Source organism: Canis aureus, chromosome 2, assembly GCF_053574225.1.
Source record: "Canis aureus isolate CA01 chromosome 2, VMU_Caureus_v.1.0, whole genome shotgun sequence".
Lineage (NCBI taxonomy): Eukaryota > Metazoa > Chordata > Mammalia > Carnivora > Canidae > Canis > Canis aureus.
This window is the reverse complement of record NC_135612.1, coordinates 41906339-41928020: the sequence shown is the minus strand read 5'-3', so window position 1 is coordinate 41928020 and position 21682 is coordinate 41906339. Positions and strand designations below refer to the sequence as shown.

The window sequence follows — 21682 nt, the reverse complement described above, 5'->3', positions numbered from 1 at the left end:
CCCTTACAAATTCAAGATAGTTATAACACTGATAGATGAAGACCAGAAGTTGTAAGAGTTTAGAGCAGAGATTGGCAAACTATAGTCCATCGGCTGGCTGACTGTTTTTATAAATAAATTATTTTTAGAACACTGCCATATGCATTTGTTTACATATTGTCTGTGAGGCTTCCACATTATAACAGCATAATTAAGTACAGCCCATAAGCCTAAAATCTTTACTCTCTGGGCCTTTAAGAAAACGTTTGTCAAGCTCTTGCTTTAAAGGAAAGAAGGAAAAACAGTTTTGTAGAATATTGTAAATAAACTGGTAGTCACAACATATGCAGGAAGGAGAGATGGTGTCTCTGGAAAGGTTGCCTATCAGGAGAGATTTCCAGAAAAGCTGGTTTCTGAAAGCTTACCAGGAATAGAACAGTACTAAAGTTAATTCTTCAGTCTGAGTAGTAATTCACTTGGTAATGTGGATAGAATTGGAGAAAAAAACTAAGCCGAGTAGTTGGTAGAGAAGTTAGTGGAAGTGATTAGAGTTATCAGTGGACCTAACTAAAGAGAACTCTGTTTCATCTCATGAAGATTGTTTAACTAGAGTGTCAGGCTCACACAGTATGATTCTTTATGAAGGTGGATAAAATAGGGGAGTCTGATAAAATAACCATCATTCCAAAGGAATGACTCTAAACAAGGTTGTAAGTAAATGTCCTTTCATAAATCTGTGGATTGTGACAGGTAGAGAAGGCATGGGGGACTTGCTTCATGAACACATGTAATATAAATGTAAAATAGGGTTTATTAAGGGAGTAACATAAAAGCAGAGAACTAGCAAAGTACATGATATTCCCTGAATTCTCTTATCTCATAGAGTTGTGTTTAAATTCAGCATAGATACACTGGATCTACCAGTGGAAAAGACCCTACATGTTTAAAGAGAAAAAGGAGCTAGAATATGTAAGTGACTGTGTGATGGAACTTTTAAGTTAAGGAAATTATCTTACTAAAAGACCTGGCCACTGTAACTCAACAACTAGAATTAGCCTGTTAATAATGTTAAATTTACCTAAGTCGTCTTCTTGCCAAGCTGCCAAATGGGGCAAGGGTGTCTGAATTTCTTCTCAGATGATTTTGGCAAAGAATGCAGAAAACATACAGAAGAGGTAGTTGAACAATTTATTTTTTAGGTTTGGTTAGGCACGGACATAATTTGTCATTTTGAATTTGTGGATTCTGAGTTAAAAGTTTCATTATTCTTGCATTAAAATGGGGGAATAAAAGGTTTCTCTGCAGAAGAGAATTTATGTCATTTATTAATCCAAAAGTGAATACCTGCTATATCTGAGAGAGACTGTTAAGCACTGGAAACTCATTAAAAATATATAGCCTATAGAAGAGATTTAACTACATGGCAAGTAGAAGGTAAGCTTAGGTGATGGGAAACTTCATGGAAGAATGACCAACCTCTGATTGGGGTAGTATTAGGGAGCGATACTGAGGGAGGGAAGAGCAAATAGTTTTTTGATGATTGGATTTTTTGAGCTGGTAAGATAAAAGTCATTAGAACAGTGAATGAAAACCTTGGGAGTGACACTATCATGCACTTTTAAGAGCTGCCTCACCTCACCTCACTTCACTTCTACTTGGAAGCTTTCACTTCACTTCCATTTGGGAGTTTCTGGTGAAATCTTGGGTTTGTCCTTCTTGGTGTAATACATTTTTATTGAAAAAGTAAATTTTGTATTAAAGTGTAACGTAAAAAAAACTGCACAGATCCTAAGTGTGGCTGAGTGAGTTATGGCAAAAAAATACATTACCATGTAGCCAGCATATTTCAGTGCACGACCCTGGAAACTCTCTCTCCTGTCTCCCAGTCTATTATCTCCCTGCCCTAGGGAAGGAAGGCCATTAACTGAACTTCTCACACATAGATTAATTATGCCTGTTGTTGAATTTATGTGGACAGCATATGTTCCTTTGGCAACATTATGTTTATGAAATTAATATTGCTGTTGCTTGTGGGTATATATGTAGATGTATTTTGTACATTTTCATTGATGTATAATTCATTGTGTGGAGAGAACATAATGTATGTACTTATTTTTTTCTATTGGAACTAGACTTTTGGGTTTTCCATGTTGAGACTTGTTACAGAATGCTGTTTTGAATACTCTTACATGTGACACAGGAATACTTAGGTATATACCAAGGTAGACAGTTGCTAAGTCAAAGAGTATACCTTTAATAGCAATAGAGTTTTTAGAAAAAATCACTTTTAGTGATTGTGCTAATTTACAATCTATACTAACATTGTGTGGAAATTACAGTGGCTCTAAATCTTCAGATAGTAGTTTTTATCCCCTTCATTTTAGCTATTCTGGTAGGTGAGCAAAAGTAACATTTTAAGTTTCTGTGATGTTTGGTGAAGTTGATCACCTTTTTCATATTTTTATAGATATCTTCTTTTATGACTTAACCTGTGTACTTCTTTTCCAGTTTTTTTCCATAGTGGGCTGCCTGTCTTTTTCTTATTAATTATTATTCTGTATATAATATGTTATAAATGTTTTGGTTCATTATGTGTATTACAAGTAACTTCTCTCATATCATGGCTTGCCTTTTCACTTTTTCAATTTTTTGGTTAATGTTTTCCAGTTTACCTTCTTTTTTTCCTTTGACTAACGCTGTTTGTGTGTGTTGAAATATTTACCATAATGATTATTTTTATGCTTTTTTTACTTTTCATGTTTTAGATCTGTTACTCATTTGGAATTTGTTTTTGTATATGATTTGAGGTGCTGGGGTCAAGATTTGTTTTCCTGATAAATATTTGGCTCATCCAGTACGCTCTAAGAACCATCTTTCCTCCGCTGCATGACAAGGGTTGCCTTTGCCTGAATCATGTAATTCTACACACATGGGGCTGTTCTTTTTTTCTTTTTTAAAGCTTTTATTTATTTATTCATGAGAGATACAGAGAGAGGCAGAGACATAGGCAGAGGGAGAAGCAGGCTCCCTGTAGGGAGCCTGAGTCAGAACTTGATCTCAAGACCCTGAGGCAAAGGCAGACAACCACTGAGCCACCCAGGAGCCCTGTGGGGCTGTTTCTGAACTCTGTTTTGCTCCTTTGCTTATTTTATATCTTTGCTTAGTTCTGCACTATTTTAGTTACTATAATATTTGGTAACAAATTTTCTACCATGATGTTGTGTATGACTTAGTGGTTGTTTTTGCTGTTTTTCTTTCCAAATAAAACCAAGTGTCAAATCAATATTCACCAAGAGAACAAAAAACCTTACTGGAATTTAGGTTGTTTTTTTTTGTTTTTCATTAAATGTATGGAATGATTTAGGAAGAACTGAAATCTTTACAATACTAAGTTTTGTAATCCATGGTAATGGTTATCTTGCATTTGGTTTTTGTTCATTCTTTCCATAATGTTTGATGGTTTTCAATGTACAGATCTTACACATTTCTTACTTTATTTTTAGGTATTGGATTTTTTTGTGTGTGTCATTATGTTTTTTCCCCAGATTTTATTTTCTGTATGGTTGTTGAGTATATAAAATTATAGTATACGTTTTTAATGTTGATTTTGTGTCTAGCAGTTTTGCATAATTCATTTTCAAAATTCACTTATTTCTAATAGTTTATATGTGCATTTTTTGGATTTCCTGTGTAAATAGTCATGTTGTCTGCAAACAGTGATTTACTCTTTTTGAAATCCTTTGATTTTTTTTATTACATTATCTCATTTTATTGCATTAGCTAGGACCTCTAGTATAATGTTGAGTGAAAATGGAGATAGTAGGCATCCTTTGTCTGATTCTTGACTTTTTGAAGAAACATTTGATATTTGATCATTAATTATGATATTTACTGAGAGCTTTTTTTTTTTTAATAAAAAAGAGGATCCTCTTTATCAGAATAGAAAAGTTTTCTATTTCTAATGCCAGTATTTCTTATACTGAATCAGTATTGAATTTCATCAAATGCTTTTTCTGAGTTTATGTAGATGATTCTGGGTATTTTTCTTCCCTTTTTTCTTTAATGTGGTATCCTATATTGGTTGATTTTCAAATGTTAAAGCACCATTCTTGAAATACACCTTGTGATGTGTTAACCTTTTTATATATATCACTTGATTTGATTTGCTCATGTTCCATTTTGGATTTTTACAAGTATGTGCATATGAGTCTCAGATATTTTTTTTGTAATGTCATTGTTAGGTTATCACAAGTTATGCTGGTTGGGAAGTGATCTTTCTTGTTTTCTGCAGAAGTTTGTGTAATAGTAATATATTTCTTCTTTAAATACTTGGAAAACTTTACTGGTAAATCTATTTGTACTTAGAGTGTGCTGTGAGTGTTTTTTAAAAATAAATATTTAACTTATTTAATGGAGAAAAATGATTCATATTTTTCTACTTTTTCTGTCAATTGGGTAAATTGGGTTTTTAAGGAATTGTCTATTTTATTTTTTTTTAATTTTTTAAATTTTTAAAAAAGACTTTATTTATTTATTCATGAGAGAGAGAGAAGAGGCAGAGACACGGGCAGAGGGAAAAGCAGGCTCCATGCAGGGAGCCCGATGTGGGACTCGATCCTGGGTCTCTGGGATCACACTCCAGGCCGAAGGCAGCGCTAAACTGCTGAGCCACCTGAGCCACCGGGGCTGCCCTGTTCTTATTTTCTTCCTATTGCTCATACTCTTATATTCTGTCTTCCTGTTCCTTATATTGTTACTTTGTGTCTTTTTTTCTTGATCAGTCTTGCTGAGAGTATGTCAGTTTCTAAGAATGAACTTTTTAGTTTGCTAAAATATTTTTATCATCAGCCGTTTTATTTTATTTTTTAACTATTTATTTTTGTTTATTTATGATAGACAGAGAGAGAGAGGCAGAGACACAGGCAGAGGGAGAAGCAGGCTCCATGCAAGGAGCCCGACGTGGGACTCAATCCGGGGACTCCAGGATCATACCCTGGGCCAAAGGCAGGCGCGAAACTGCTGAGCCACCCAGGGATCCCCTCATCAGCTGTTTTAAATGTCATTTATTTCTGTCTTTTCTCCTCCTCTTGGACAGTTTTTTTTTTTTTTTTTTGACATTAATCATTGACTTTTCAGCCTTTCTCTCCTTCCTAACAAATCCTAGAGGACTATGTTTTCCCCTGTAAGCAGTGATTGAGCCGTGTCTCACAGAGTGTCATAATGAAGATTTTTCATCTTTGTTGTTATTCTGCTGAAAATATTTTCAAATTTAAACTGGATTTCTTTTTTTAATGCATGAATTATTTGGAAATGTATTGTAAAATCTCTAAGAAATTAGAGATTTTTAAGCTTTTTGTTACTGATATTTAGCTTAATTCTGGTATGTTTAGAGAATGTGCTCCAAATGATTGAGGTTGTTTGAAATATGTTGAGGCTTGTTTTAGGATCCAGGCTTTTGGTCAGTTTTGGTAGGTGTTTTATTTGGCCTTGAAAGACCATGTTGTTGTTTTTGGTTACTGTAGTGTGCTTATGTGAGGAGCAGGGCCACAGAAGAGAAAATTATATTAGGTATCTTTTTTTTTTTAATTTTTTATTTATTTATGATAGTCACAGAGAGAGAGAGGCAGAGACATAGGCAGAGGGAGAAGCAGGCTCCATGCACCGGGAGCCCGATATGGGATTCGATCCCGGGTCTCCAGGATCACGCCCTGGGCCAAAGGCAGGCGCTAAACCACTGCGTCACCCAGGGTTCCCTATATTAGGTATCTTAATTATGTTTCTTAGGCCTACAGAAGGACTGTACCTTTCTGATTATTTGGCTGCTTGTCCTGTCAACTACTGATAGATGTTGTTGGGCTGTGTTGAGGTCTTTGTAAGATTATGGACATGTCTATTTCTCTTTGAGTTTCAGGTTTTACTTTATGCATTTTGGAGCTATGTTATGAGTTGAATATAAATTTAAGCTCGTTCATATCTTCTGGATGGATTGACATCTTCAGCATTAGGAAATATCTTTTTTTATTACAGCTACTACTGTTTGCCTTCAAGGTGTTTTATATTAGTATACCTTATATTAGCTTTCTTATGCTTAGTATTTGCTTGTTATATCTTGTATCCTCTTCAGCTTTTCATTATCCTTATATTTAGGGCAAATTTCTTCTAAGATTTGAACTCTATCCCATTATATAATCGTAGTCTTTTTAAGAAGAGTATTTTGGGGCACCAGGGTGGCTCAGTGTCAGTTAAGTAGCCACTCTTAATTTTAGCTCAGGTCATGATCCTAGAGTCCTGGGGTTGAGCCCCACATTGTTGTTGGCTTTCCTCTTAGTGGGAAGTTGGCTAAAGGATTCTCACTGCTTCTGCCACACCCCCACTTGTGCTCTTTTTCTCTCAAATCTTTAGGGAAAAACAGTATCTTAAATTTAATCGCGTGTATATATATATATATATATATATATATATATATATATATATATGTATTTTTTTTTTTTTTTTTTTAGGTTCCTTTTTCTTCCTCATTGGCCAACTTTTTTATTTACATTTTTTATTCTTTTCTAGTAATTTTCTTCAACGCATGTTTTTTTGCCTTTCTTTTAGTGGCTTGTCCTGGAAATTAAAGCATGTATTCTTGACTTATTTCAATATAGCTGGTAATAACACACATTACTTCTTTTACCTCTTCCCTGATTTTAGATCCTTATAGCATACTTGGTTCTGTTTATACTTCCTGCTTATTGTGTTCCTGTTACCAAGCATTTTAATGTGATAAATTAATTAAAACTCAAAGTTTTATACAGTCAGTATTCATATATACACACATAAATACACACTGATCTGCCTCACTTTTCACTACTTTCTTCCTTTATGTTTCTTTTTTTTTAAATATTTTATTTATTTATTTATGAGAAACAGAGACATAGGCAGAGGGAGAAGCAGGTGCCCTGTAAGGAGCCTAATGTGGGACTTGATCCCAGATCCTAGGATCACACCCTGAACTGAAGGTAGATGCTCAACTGCTGAGCCCACCCAGGCATCCCTTTATGTTTCTATCTGGGATTAGTTTCTTTCTTCCTAAAGAACTCCCTTTCTTATTTCTTTTAGTGCAAGTCTTTGATGATCTTTATCTGAATATGTTTTTATTTCATCACTGTTTTTAAAAACTGCTGTATTGACATTAAAATTCACATCTCTTACATTCACCATTTAAAAAGAAAATGTACACTTTAGTGTTTTTTTTTTTTTTTTTTTTTTTTTAGTATAGTCACAGAGTTGTGCAAACATCACCATTTTCTTCTAGAACACTTTTTAAAAAGTTTGAGAGAGCATGCATACATGTGAGTGGGGAGGAGCAGTGGGCGCGAAGGAGAGGGAGGAAGAATCTGAAGCAGACTCTGCGCTAAGCAGAGGGCTCAGTCCCAGGACCCATGAGATCATGTCATGACCTGAGCAGAAACCAAGAGCCAGATACTTAACTGACTGAGCCACCCAGGCACCTCTTTCCAGAAGATCCTTATCACCCCTAAAAGAAACCTTATAGTTATTAGCAGTCACTCTCCATTCCCCTTCCTCCATATATGTCTAGCCTTAGGAAGTCACTAATAACCTATTCTATTTTTATAAGTTTGCTTATTTAGGATATTTCATATAAGTCAAATCATATACTATGGATCTTTTGTGATTGTCTTTTTTTGTATAACATAGTGTTTTTATGGTTCATTTATGTTGTAGAGTATATTAGTACTTCATTCTTTATTTTGACTGAATAGTCAATGAATATACTACATTTTGTTTATTCATCAATTGATGAACATTTGGTTGTTTCCACTTGCTGGCTGTTATGAATAATGCTATGTGCATTCATGTACACGTTTTTGTGTAAATATATATTTTCATTTTTCTTGGATTTTTACCTACGTGTGGAATTGCTGGGTCATATGGTAAGTCTAAAGTTTAACATTTTGAGAAACTACCAGACAAAGTTGTCTGTGTCATTTTGCTTTCCATCAGCAGTATATTCCAGTTTTCCCACACCCTTGCCTGCCAACACTTGTTATGTTTACCTTTTTGATTATAGTCATCCAGGTGGGTGTGAACTGGTATCTTACAGTTTTGATTTGCAGCTCTCTGATGACTGTGCTGAACATATTTTCATGTTTGTTAGACATTTGTTTTCTTCTTTAGAGAAATGTCTGTCTATTCCAATTCCTTGCCCAATTTTGTTTTTTATGGAGTTGTATTATCTTCATTCTGAAAACTTTTTTTTTTTTTTTAATATTTTACTTATTTATTTGGGAGAGAGAGCATATGCGTGAGTCAGGGGATGGATAGAGGGAAAAGGCAAGAAGCAGACTCCCTCCTGAAGCATGGAACCTGACTCGGCACCATCCCAGGACCCTGAGATCATGACCTGAGCCAAAGTCAGATGTTTAACTGACAGCCACCCAGACATCTCTGGAAAGCTGTTTTCTTTTCTTTTTAAAAAGATTTTATTTATTTGAGTGAGAAAGAGCCAGTGAACATGAGTAGGGTGGTGGGGGGATAGAGGGAGAGGGAGAAGCCAACTCCTCATTGAGCAGAAGGCCTCATGCAGGGCTTGATCCCAGGACCCTGGGATCATGACCTGAGCTGAAGTGAGACGCCTAACTAAGCCACCCAGGTGCCCTGAAAGCTGTTTTCACTAGTTATAGAATTCTAGATTGACAGTTAATAGTCTCTTAATACTTTGAAACCATTTTCTTCCAACATCTGTCACTTTTATCTTTGGAGAGACCAGCTTTCAGTATTTCTTTGCCCTTTTTTGAAGATAATATACCGTCTCCCCGTTATTTTTAAGTTTTTTAGTTTTTCATTAGTAAATTTTTTTATTATGATGTCTTCAGAGATTGTTTATGCTCATTCATTTCTCCTCTGGGATTCCAATTACATGTAACTTAGTCCTTTTGAGTACGTCTCATATATTTCTTACGCTGTTTTCTTCTTTAATTTTTTTTTCTCTGTTCTCCCATTTGAATGTTTTATGGTGGGTGATCTGTTTTCTAGTAATGTTTTCTGTGTTCTAGTAAACTTATTTCTGGTTTTTAAAAATTAGCTTTTAAAATACCTAGTAATTTACTAATTTCTGGTATATTTTCAACTATAGAATTTCTTTTTATAGATTTCACTTCTCTGGTGAAATTGCCCTTTTTTTCCACATATTTTCTCCATACTTTCCACTATTTTTTTGAAAATAGTAATCATGGAGTTTTTGTCTGCTAACCCCTATATTTAATTACCTGTAGGTTCATATCTGATCCCTTTTTTCTCTTCATTTTCAATTATATGGTCATTTCTTTTGACATGTCTTGTGGTTTTTTATGAGCCATCAGATATTGTATATGAAAGTTACCATAGATGTTCCATATTATGGTACTTTCCTGCAGAAATGGTTTACTCCTTTCTCTTACCATTGAAATTACCATTCCTACTGAATATCTTAGGCCAGCTAGGGATTGACCTGAGTTGAGGCTAGGTTGTAGTTTTGATGAAGGTTTTGGTTGCCCTTCAAGGAGGCTACTTTTAGGAGTAGCCTTTCAAAGATTTTGGCATTGATCCCAGTCTGTTCTTGGGGCCCAGTCCATGGAGTATTTCTTAAATTTCTTGTTTTCTCAGGAAGATTACAGAAAACTCTACTTTGCTTTTCTGAGGCTTTTGCTTTTCTTTTAACTTCCTACCTCATTCAGTCTCAGAATGACCACCTCTGTTGCAACTCCTCCCTTCTCACTAGTTTATTGACCCCTGGATTTTCTGTTTTCAACTTCTAGGGTGAAAGCTCTCTATCAGTAGCAACCCACTGTCCAAACAGAGGTTAGATCCTTAATCTTCCTGTATCCAGAATCTGTAAAGGGCTGCCGGGGAAAAGCAGCTGCAGAGCACCATTTCACATCTGTCAGGTTCTCACCCCTCTAGAATCTTGACAACTTAAATTCTTTCTTCAGCAGCTTTCCAGTTGTTGTATTTTGTTCTGTTTTCTGGTTGATCTCAGTGGGTTGTTTGGTCTTCTACCAGTTACTTCATCTTACCTAGAAGATTTGTCAATTTCTTTCTACATTTTATTAGTTCAATACATAATGTTTTATATATTTTGGGACTACATCTCAATTAGGCTCATACATATTTTGAATTATTTTACCTTTTTTGTGAATTTTTCAATATCGATCTTCTCTATTCTTTTTTATTTTAAACTTAATTTATTCATGAGAGACACACAGGGAGAGGCAGACATAGGCAGAGGGAGATGCAGTCTCCCTTTTGCAAAGAGCCTAATGTGGGACTCGATCCTGGGACTCCGGGATCACGCCCTGAGCTGAAGGCAGATGCTCAACCACTGAACCACCCAGGCGTCCCAATCTTCTCTATTTTCAGTGAGACATGCTTATTTTAAGTCTACTTTATTTTACATTAACTTAGCCATACCTTTCTCTTATCCAGTGTTTTCTCAGTAGGTCTAGCTCTCTGCATTTACTTTCAACCTTACTATGTTCTTATGTTTAAGTATGTTTTATAAATAGCATATGGCTGGATTTTAATTTTTAAAGTCTAGTCTGATAACTCTTGACAGTTTACTTGGATTTTATTCTTTGTTATTGTTTGTATATTTGGACTATTTTATACCATCTTATTCATTTCAACTTGAGGGCCACAAGCATCAAAAATGTCACAATCATATCATTCCTTATATCCTTAACTCCTCAGATTGCAGCTTTACATAGAATCCCCCAAGGAAAAGAATGTTGGAAGAAGATACTTTCTCTAATGGATATCTACCAACCTCTTTTTTTTTTTTAAGATTTTTTTTAAGGCTTTTAATTTTTTTTTTTTTTTTTTTTTTTTTTTAGGATTTATTTAGTTTGGGGTGGGGGCATGAGTTGGGAGAGGGGCAGAGGGAGAGAATCTTTGAAGCAGACTCCCCTCTGAGTGAGGAGCTGGATGTGGGGCTCAATCTCACAAACCATGAGATTAGGACCTGAGCTGAAACCAAGAGTCAGATAGATGTTCAACTGACTGAGCCACCTGGGTGCCCCAACCTTGGAGGTTTTGATTAAGAATGGTTGGGAAGCCAATGCCAGAGGTAAAATATTTTTTAAAAAATGAATGTTGAGAAAGAACAACAGCAAAATATTCCCATAAAATCCTATTCATGTCTCCCAAAGAGAAATTCACACAGGTCCATAATGGAATAATGGAAAATAGGAAATAAAATAAAATAATGGAAAAAAGGAAAAAAATCATGTTTCCTGTTGGACATTTTCACACCCAAGTTTTACATATATAGTTAGATTTTTACAGCACTAAAGTAAAGCCACCAGGGGGAAAATACAAAAGGTGTGTTCTGCTCTGTAAGTCCAATTCATCTTCACGTTGGTTCTCATTTCCCTATCCATGTTTTTTTTGACTCCCATCCCAACTAGTGCTTCTGTGATGCTCTGATGTTATTTTGGAGGACATTTGTTTGTACCAGCATTGCTGTCAATCCCTGTTATGAGGTGGCTGGTAGAAGATGAGAGGCATAAACTGAACTGATACTGCTCTTTTTCTTTTGTTGTGTTTATTTTTAAAGTTGGCTTCCATGCATAGTATGGAGCCCAATGTAGGGCTTGATTTCATGACCCTGAAGTTGAGACCTGAGTTGAGATCTAGAGTCGGATGCTTAACCAAACGAGGCACTCCTGAAAATGCTCTTTTTAAAATTTATCTTCTCATGGCCCTGCTAGTGGTTTCTTTTTCAGGCTACAGGCCTCCACATACAACAGTCCTGTTGTATACAAGTCCATATTCCAGCATAATGTGGAGTTTCTCACACTTTTCTCCACTATTCCTTACGACCCATAATACTTTTAGTTCCACTGGGTTAATTTTTAAGATTTTATTTATTTGAGAGAGAGAGAGAGAGAGGCACGAGCAGAGGGAGAGGCAAGGGAAAGGAAGAAGTAGGCTCCCTGCTGAGGGAGGGCCTCAGGTGGGCCTCGATCCCAGGACCCTGAGATCACAACCTGAGCCGAAGGCAGATGCTTAACCAACTGAGCCACTCAGGTGCCCCACAACTGGTTTAATTTTGAGGGAGGTAGATCCTTTGTCAACATCTTGTTAGAAATCCCAATTTGCTATTTTTTAATATTATTAAAATTGGTAGTTGTATTCTGTCCTTTAATCCTAATTTCCACAATTACTTAATCATAGTTCTAAATTGAAAGGATTCATTGATTATCAGTGGTTCTTTACTGTGGCTTTTGTATTCTTTTGTTGTTTTAATCTGTTTTCTGGTTTATGAATTAATTCAGAGAATATTTTAGCACCACTCAGTGCCATGTGGCATTTTAGAAGCTGAGAATGCAGCATTAAACAAGACTGAAAAAAGTCCCAGTGTTTTTCAATTTATATTTTACTTAGATGACTAGATTTTTTTCAGCAAGTGTTTTATTTTGTTTTTCTTCCAAGAAGGGCTTGTGGGTGCTATATTTCCTTAGTATTTTTATGTTTGAAAATGTTCATTACTTTATACTTGAAGTATGACTTGGCTTGGTATAACATTCTAGGACCCCATTCCTTTTCCCTAGAACATTGCAGAGATTTTTTCAAGGCATTCTGGCTTTAAGTTTGCCAGCCTCATACTGAGTATATTTTTCTCTTTTCCTAACAAGTGACTTGACATTCAATAACTGAACCAGAATATGCCATTGCATTTGATTTCTTATCATTTTTGCATGTGTTTGGAAAGTTTGTGGCTTAATATTGTTTTATTTTTTTTTTAATTTTTAAATTTGGTATGGCTATACTTTCTCTTTTTTTAATTTTAATTCCATTGCAGTTAACATGTTATGTTCGTTTCAGATGTACTATCTAGTGGTTCAGAGTCCCATATATTACTCAGTACTCATCAAGATAAGTGTACTATTAATTTCTCTTCACCTATTTTACCCAACCCTCTACCCTACCTCCTCTCTGGTAACCGTCTGTGTTCTCTAACTTAGTCTGTTTTTGATTTGTCTTTCATTTTTTTCTTTATTCATTTGTTTTGTTTCTTAAATTCCACTTGTGAGTGAAATCATATGGTATTTGTCTTTGCCTGACTGGCTTATTTTGTTTAGCAGTGTACTCTCTAGATCCATCCATGTTGTTGCAAATGGCAAGATTCCATTCTTTTTTTATGGCCGAATAATATTCCGTTATTTATATATACCACATCTTCTTTATCCATTCTTCAATTCACAGACACTTGGGCTGCCCTCATAATCTGTGAATAATGCTGCAGTAAACATAGGGGTGCATATATCCGTTCAAATTAGTGTTTTGTATTCTTTGGGTAAATACCCAGTAGTGTGATTACTGGATCATAGGGTAGTTCTATTTTGTTTTTTGAGGAACCTCCATACTGTCTTCCACAGTGGCTGTACCAGTTTGCATTCCCACCAAGAATGCATGCACAAAGGGTTCCTTTTTTCCACATCTTCACCAATGCTTACTGTTTCTTGCATTTTTTATTTTAAACATTCTGACAGGTGGGTGATTATCTTATTGCAGTTTTGATTTGCATTTCCATGATGAGTGATGTTGAGCATCTTTTCATGTGTCTGTTGGCCATCCAAATGTGTTCTTTAGAGAAAATGGCTGTTCATATCTTCTGCCTATTTTTTAATTCGATTATTTGTTTTTTGAATGTTGAGTGGCATAAGTTCTTTATATACTTAGGATACTAACCCCTTATTAGATATGTCGTTTGCAAATATCTTCTCCCATTTAGTAGGTTGTCTTTTAGTTTTGTCAGCTGTTTCCTTTGCTGTGCAGAAGCTTTTTATTTTGATGTAATCACAATTGTTTAGTTATGTTTTTTTAAAAATTTTTGTATCTTTTGCCTCAGAAGGCATATCTGAAGGGATATTGCTATGACCAGTGTCAGAAAAGCTACATGTAAAAAAATGAAACTGGACTTCCTTAGAGTATACACAAAAATAAACTCAAAATGGATTAAGGACCTACATATAAGACCTGAAACCATAAAAATTCCAAAAAAGAGCACAGGCAGAAATTTCTCTGACATTGTTTTATGTTTAAACAAATATTTTTTTTTATTTCCAATTGTTCCATGCTTTTTTAGTATACTTGGTGTCTATTGACCATACCCAACATCTTCATTCATTTTAATTTTTATTCTTTGAATTTCCTTATTGTGGCTTTAATCCTTGTTATGATTTCTCTTTTTCCTGGTTCTTTTCTGAGTGATACTAGCTCATTTTTTAGGTCATTATATTGTATCTTTGGCAGTGATGTTAGGTACAAGTTAACAAAAGCGGCTTTTTAAAAAGATTTTGTTTAGAGAGAGAGAGTGCTCAAGAGTGTGAGCCAGTGGGAGGGGCAGAGGGATAAGCCGACTCCCCACTGAATGTGGAGCCTCACGCTACATGGGCTCAATCCCAGGACCCTGAGATCATGACCTGAGCTGAAGTCAGACACTTAAACTCACTGAGTGACCTAAGCGCCCTAAGAAGCTTTTCTTTAAAATTCCCTTTTATGTTTTGTTTTGTTTTGTTTTATATCCCTTCCTATTCTGCATTTAAAACAGGATTGCTACAAGTTTTTCTTCCTCGCTTCTTTCATGGCCTTCCCACACTTTTGAATCTTACAGCACTAATCAAAGGATCTTTTTCTAAACCTTTACAGGCTGTGACATTGCCACTTTTGTGAAGAATCTCATTTGTATTTAAATTTCTCCAGATGAAACCCAAATTTGGCAGAGGAAAACTTATGTTTTAGAGGCCTTTTTTTTCCCTTGAAGAAAACCCATGGTCATTGGTTCATTCATGTTTTAGTGACTTTAAAAAGGAGTAAACATGGCTTCATTCTTCCATTTTGAATTGAAAATAAATATGATTTCTGTTGAGGTTAAAAATAAATTTATGTCATTTTAATGTTTTGAAACCTTCAGCTTTAATATAGTATTTGTCTTGAGATAGTAAATTGAATATTGAGTTGTAATTAATGTAGTCAGTCTTCTCTAGCCTAATTGTAAGTTATGTTATCTGCTTCACATGAAATTTATGAGCTGAAATGTAGCTGTATTGCAACATTACTAATAGTGTATACTAATTAGACTCTGACTGATACTCACTTTTGGATATCTTAGAAAACTGATGTCTAGAAGGAAAATATCTGTATGACAACCAAAAATTTCTAATTGTAAATGCTAAGGTAGAGGCAAAATGTAGACTCCAAAGGCTTATTTTCTTCCTTTGTATCTTGTTACTTTGTTACAATCTAATATTCTGGGCAGAATGGTTTTACCTTAAACTGTAATCAATATCTTTTCATTCTTCCTCCTGTTTTCACCCCCTTGAATTCCGTTTCCTTTTTGTTTGCTTCCAAAATCTATTTGTAAAAACAAACATTTCAATAGATGTACATATTTTTTTTACTTGTAATTTGTTTTTCATATTGAGAACTTGAAAATACCAAACATAGGCCAGTATTCAAAAATACTTCATAAAAAGTATTTTGGATGTGTGGCCAACTTTTATATAAATAAGTACCATAAGCAGGCTGGATTGTTTTCACCTAATAATTTTTCCAGTCAAACGAAAGTTTAAATTAAAAAAAAAAAAAAAAACTTTTCTCTCAACCATACTTTTACTTAGTTCACTAGCAAATAGGATATTTCTATGGTCATATGATAGTTAGCACTTTGTACTCTTTATACTGAGAAATATAAAGGCATTACAACGTTTTAAGAATTTAAGGAGATAGAGCTCTATAAAATTATGATAATAAATAGTTAAGTGCTAAGACCTGTAGATATTAAATGCATTTGATGTTACCAAAGGAAGAAAATAGACATTGTGTGTAAATAGAATGAAAACTATTAAATTATACTACATTTTAATTTTATTATACTACATAGGAAATGAAATTTACTAAGAAATAAGGAACATCTTTCATTTGTACAGCGAAATGCATTTTCATTGTTGCTTCTCTTTTACACGTATAGGTTATATCTGTAATATAATAGTACAGTCACTTAATTTTATGCATGTGAAAAAACTTTGTAAACAATTATTATTTTTTTAAAGATTTGTTTGTTTATTTCTATCTATCTATCTATCTATCTATCTATCTATCTATCTATCTATTTATTTGTGATAGAGAGAGGCAGAGACACAGGAGGAGGGAGAAGCAGGCTCCATGCCGGGAGCCCAACGCGGGACTCGATCCCGGGACTCCAGGATCGTGCCCTGGGCCAAAGGCAGGCGCTAAACCGCTGAGCCACCCAGGGATCCCCAGAAACAATTATTTTGAATCGTATTAGAGATCCTCAGCTTCTTCAGTAGCTATTGTAATGATTAATGTTCAGTTTAAATCAGTGATTAGACAAAGTTCATGGAAGGGAAAACATATCATAGCTGATGGTAAAAAGAGAAAATACTGCAATTAACATTGTTTCACAATTCTAAAGACTATTTAATGGTATACTTGTGGACTTTATTCTCTTTTTTTTACCCATTTTATAAATAGACTTTATTTTTAGAGCAGTTTCAGATTCACACAAAATCAAGCAGAAAGTAGAAAGTTCACTTACACTCTGTGCTCCCACAAAATGCAGTTCCCCCACTACCAGCATCTCACATCAGAGTGTTGTACATTTTTTAAAATTGTCAAAGCTATATTGACGTATTACTGTCCAAGGTCCATGGTTTACTTTAGGGTTCACTCTCAGTGTTATGCAGTCCTTGGGGTTTTGAATGTATAATGTAGTTTCACTGCCCTAAAGAATCCTCCTTCCTGCTAACCTCTGAAACCACTTGTCTCTTTATTGATCACAGTTTTGCCTTTTCCAGAATTTCATATAGTTCATATAGTAATTAGTGTTTTCAAATTGTTTTCTTCTATTAGTAATAATACATATAACGTTCCCAGCTGTCATTTCATGACTTGATAGCTCATTTCTTATTAGAGTTGAATAATATTCCATTGTCTGGATATACAGTTTGTTTATTCACCTACTTAAGGAAATCTTGGTTGCTTCTACCTTTTGGCATTTATGAATAAAGTTACTGTCAATATCCATGTGCAGGTTTTCATGAAGGCAGAAATTTTCAACTCATTTGGGTAAATACCAGAGTGGGATTGTTGGGTATATGGTAAGAGTATATTGAGTTTTATAAAAAACTGACATTCTGTCTTCCAAAGTGGCTGTACTGTTTTGTATTCCCACCATCAATGAATGAGTGTTCTTGTGTTTTTCCACATTTTTTGCCAGAATTTAGTATTCTTGGTGTTTTTCATTTTTGCCATTTTAGTAAGGCATGTTGTAGTATCTCATTGTTAAATTTGCAATTCCTTAATGCCATGTGATGTTGAGTGTCTTTTCATATGCTTTTATACCATCTGTATAATCCTTTTCGTTGAGCTATCTATTCACATCTTTTTCCCATTTTTATTTTTATTTTTAGAGAGGGAAGGGGGTGGCGGAGGGGAAAGGGAGAGAACGAATCTTAAGCAGGCTCCATGCCCAGTGCAGAGCCATACATGGGGCTTGATCTCACAACCCTGAGATCATGGCCTGAGCTGAAATCAAGATCAGATGCTTAACCAACTGAACCACCCAGGCACCCTTTTTTGCCCATTTTTAGATTGAATCGTTTTTAAATGTTGATACAGCCATGCATACTTGGGCATAATCCCACTTGGTGATGGTATACATATTTCTTATATATTGTTGGATTCTCTTAAATACTGTTGAGTATTTTTACATCTATGTTTATAAGAAGTGTTGGCCTGTAGTTTTATCTTTTTGTAATGTCTGTCTGGTTTTGATATTTAAGGTTGTCTTGGCCTTACAGAATAAGTTAGGAAGTATTGCCTCTGCTTCTGTCTTCCAGAAGAGATTGTAAAGTGTTGGTATAATTCCTTAAATGTTTGATAGAAATCGCCAGTGAATCCGTCTGGGCTTGGTGCTATTTTCAAAAGTTGTCCACTACTGATTCCATAATAGAGGGTCTGAATAGGCTTGTATCCATTTCTTCTTGTGTGACTTTTGGCAGTTTGTGTCTTTCAAGGAATTGATCTGTTTAATTTATCAAATTTGTAAGCATGGAGTTATTCATATTATTCCTCTATTAATCTTTTTTTAGTGTCAGTGGGATCCGTAGTTGGGATTGAGTTGTTGTATCACTTCTTTCATTTTTAATATTAATAATTTGTGTCTTTTCTCTTTTCCTTATTTAACCTGGCTAGAGGTTTATCAATTTATTTATTTTTTCCCCCAGAGTCAGTATTTGGTCTTGTGGGTTTTCCCCAATTGATTTCTTATTTTCTATTTAATTGATTTCTGCTCTAATTCTTACTATTTTGTCTGCTTTCTTTGGATTTAACTTGTTCTTCTAATTTCTTAAGGTAGTAGCTTAGATTATTGATTTTAGATCTTTCTTTCACAGTTTATGCACCTAATACTAATTTTCCTCTAAGCATTGTTTTCACTGCATCTCAAAACTTGAGTTGTATTTTTATTTTCATTTAGTTCAAAATAGTTTTTAATTTCTCTTGAGATCTCTTCTTTGATGCAGGTGTTATTTAGAAGTATGCTGTTTAAGGATTTGGGGGATTTTCCAGTCAGCTTTCTGTTCTGAGTTTTTGGATGAAGTGACTGTAAATTATATTCAGTTGCTTAATGATTCTGTTGAGTTTAGTTATGCCCTTACTGCTTTTCTTCCTGTTGGAACTGATATTCAGCATTTCTGATAGAAATGTAGTAAACAAAATGTAGTTTAATTTAATACTTCTCACTAAATTTAGGTAAAATGTCTGTTTTCTTCTCTTTGGTAACATCAAACACATTTAATATCTACATGTCTTATGTTGAAGTTTCTTCCTATAATAGTAAATTTCTCTATATTTCCTTGAAGTTTTGTCAGTTTGCCTCACATATTATGCTTTGTTGTTAGGTTCATATGCTTTAAGGATTGTTATGTCTTCTGGAGAATTGACTCCTTTATCATTGTGTAATGCCCCTCTTTGTGATAATTTTCCTTGCTCTGAGGTCTGCCCTGCTGGAAATTAATGTAGCTGTGTTAGTTTTGATTGATGCTAGCAAAGTATTATTTTTCTCTCCTTTACTTTTATTGTTCTATGTGTCTTTTGTTCTATGTGTCTTTTATTGAAAGTGGGTTTGTTTTTTTTTTTTTTAAGATTTTATTTATTTATTCATGAGAGACACACAGAGGCAGAGACATGGGCAGAGGGAGAAGCAGGCTCTCTGCGGGGAGCCTGATGTGGATCAATCCCAGGACCCCAGGATCATGCCCGGAGCAGAAGACACGCTCAGCCACTGAGCCACTCAGCTGTCCCAGAAGTGAGGTTTTTTTTTTTTGTAAACAGCATATAATTGAGTATTGTTTTTGATACATTAACAATCAGTTTTTTAATTGGGGTATTTAGACTGTTGACTTTTAAAGTGATTGGTGATAGAGTAATAGCTACCATATTTGTGTTCTCTTAGTTGCCCTAGTTCTTTGTTCCTATTTTTGTTTAGTCTTTTTCTGTGTTCTGTGGTTTCAGTTGAATATTTTATGTGGTTCTATTTTCTTTCCTTTCTTAGCAAGTCAGTTATACTTCTCTTTGTATTTTATTTTTTAGTGATTACCCTAGAGTTTGCAATATAAATTTGCAATGAATCCAAATCTTTCAAATAACACTGCAGTTATAGCTTCACAGGTAGTAAAACTACCTTATAATAACAAGTCTTCATAATTCCTCTCTTCCATTCCTTTTGTCATTGCTGTAATTCTACTATAATCATCTAATATTTTGTTGCTAATACTATTTTGAATGAACTGTCATCTATTAGGTAAGAATTTAAAAAATAGAAGATTTTAATTTATCTTCCCTTATTCATTCTCTTTATGTAGATTTGAGTTTCTGATCTATTAGAATTTCCTTCTTTTTGAAGAATTTCTTTTAACATTTCTTACAAGTCACATCTACATACCATGAATTCCCTCAATTTTGTTTGTCTGAGAAAGTATTTTTAAAGTATAATTTCTCAAGATACAGAATTTTGGATTGGTGGGTTTTCTCCTCTTACTACTATATATATCACTCTACTATATTATTCCTTATATTGCTTCTGAGGAGAGATTGGATATAATTCTTTTATTTGTGCTTCTGTATATAAGGTGTTTTTTCCTCTGACTTTCAAGATTTTTTATTTTTTACTTTCTATTAGCTTATATATAATATACTTAGATATAGTTTTTTTGTTTTTTTTCTAGGTTTTTTGTTTGTTGTGGGGTTTTTTGGTCAGAGGTTGTTGCGTTTTTTCTTGGATCTGTGGTTTACTGTCTGACATTAATTTGAGGGAAATTCTCAGATGCTATTGCTCCATGTGTTTCTTAACTTTCATTTTATTTCCTTCTGGTATCCATGTTATTACGTATATTATACTTTTTTAGTTGTCCCACAGTTCTTGGATATCCTGTTCTATTTTTTTTTAGTCTCTGGTCTCTTTGATTTTCAGTTTTGGAAGTTTCTATAGACTTGTCCTCAAGCTTAGAGTTCCATATCAGTTTCCAGCCTGCTAATGAGTGCATTAAAAACTTCCTTCATTTCTATTTTTTTTTTGTCATCAACATTTATTTTATTTTATTTTTTTAATAATAAATTTACTTTTTATTGGTGTTCAATTTACCAACATACAGACTAACACCCAGTGCTCATCCCATCAAGTGCCCCCCTCAGTGCCCGTCACCCATTCACCCCCACCCCCCGCCCTCCTCCCCTTCCATCACCCCTAGTTCGTTTCCCAGAGTTAGGAGTCTTTATGTTCTGTCTCCCTTTCTTGTCATCAACATTTAAAAAAAAATTTTAGAATTTCCATCTTTCTAATTACATTATCCACGTTCTTGCATGTTGTCGGCTTTTTCCATTAGACCCCCTTAGCATGTTAATCAGAGTTATTTTGTATTGGTGGTCTGATAATTTCAGCATTTTTGCTATATCTGAGTGCTTCTGATGCTTCCCTTGCCTCTTCAGACTGTATTTTTTTGCCATGAAGTATACCTTGTAATTTTTTGTTGAAGCAAGACATGATGTACTGGATAAAAAAGGCCAAAAAAAGGTCTTTGATAATGAAGTAGTAAGGTATGGGGAGAGGGAAAGTGTTTTGTAGTCCTGTGATTAGTTTCTCGGTCTTTTAGTGAACCTGTGCCTTTGCACTGTGAACTTTATGTGTTTCTCAGTCCCTGCCCCCCCATCTGTAGGTGGGACAAAATGGATAGAGGGGTTTAAAGTTGAATATTTCCCTTTGCCCATGTTAAAGGCTGGAGGGAACTGGTGTTGGATATTTCTTTCTCCCCAGGTCAGTTGGGCTCTTTTAATACCTCTAAGCTGGGAACCCTGGGTGGCGCAGCGGTTTGGCGCCTGCCTTTGGCCCAGGGCGCGATCCTGGAGACCCAGGATCGAATCCCACGTTGGGCTCCCGCTGCATGGAGCCTGCTTCTCCCTCTGCCTGTGTTCCTGCCTCTCTCTCTCTCTCTCTCTGTGTGACTATCATAAATAAATTAAAAAATAAAAATAAAAAAAATACCTCTAAGTTAGGCTCTGGTAAAATAGTTTGTCTTAAAGGCAGGCCTTATGAAGAACAGGATGTTCTGACATATTTCAGAATGGCTACTTTTTCCAC

The 21682-nt window shown here is 34.9% G+C and overlaps 1 protein-coding gene across 24 annotated transcripts in view; it reads left to right on the top strand.

The window, feature by feature from the left end:
• The window catches only part of MEF2A (myocyte enhancer factor 2A), a 171634-nt gene that overhangs the window by 74739 nt on the left and 75213 nt on the right, over nt 1-21682 (top strand). The gene's annotated exons all lie outside the window — the stretch shown is intronic.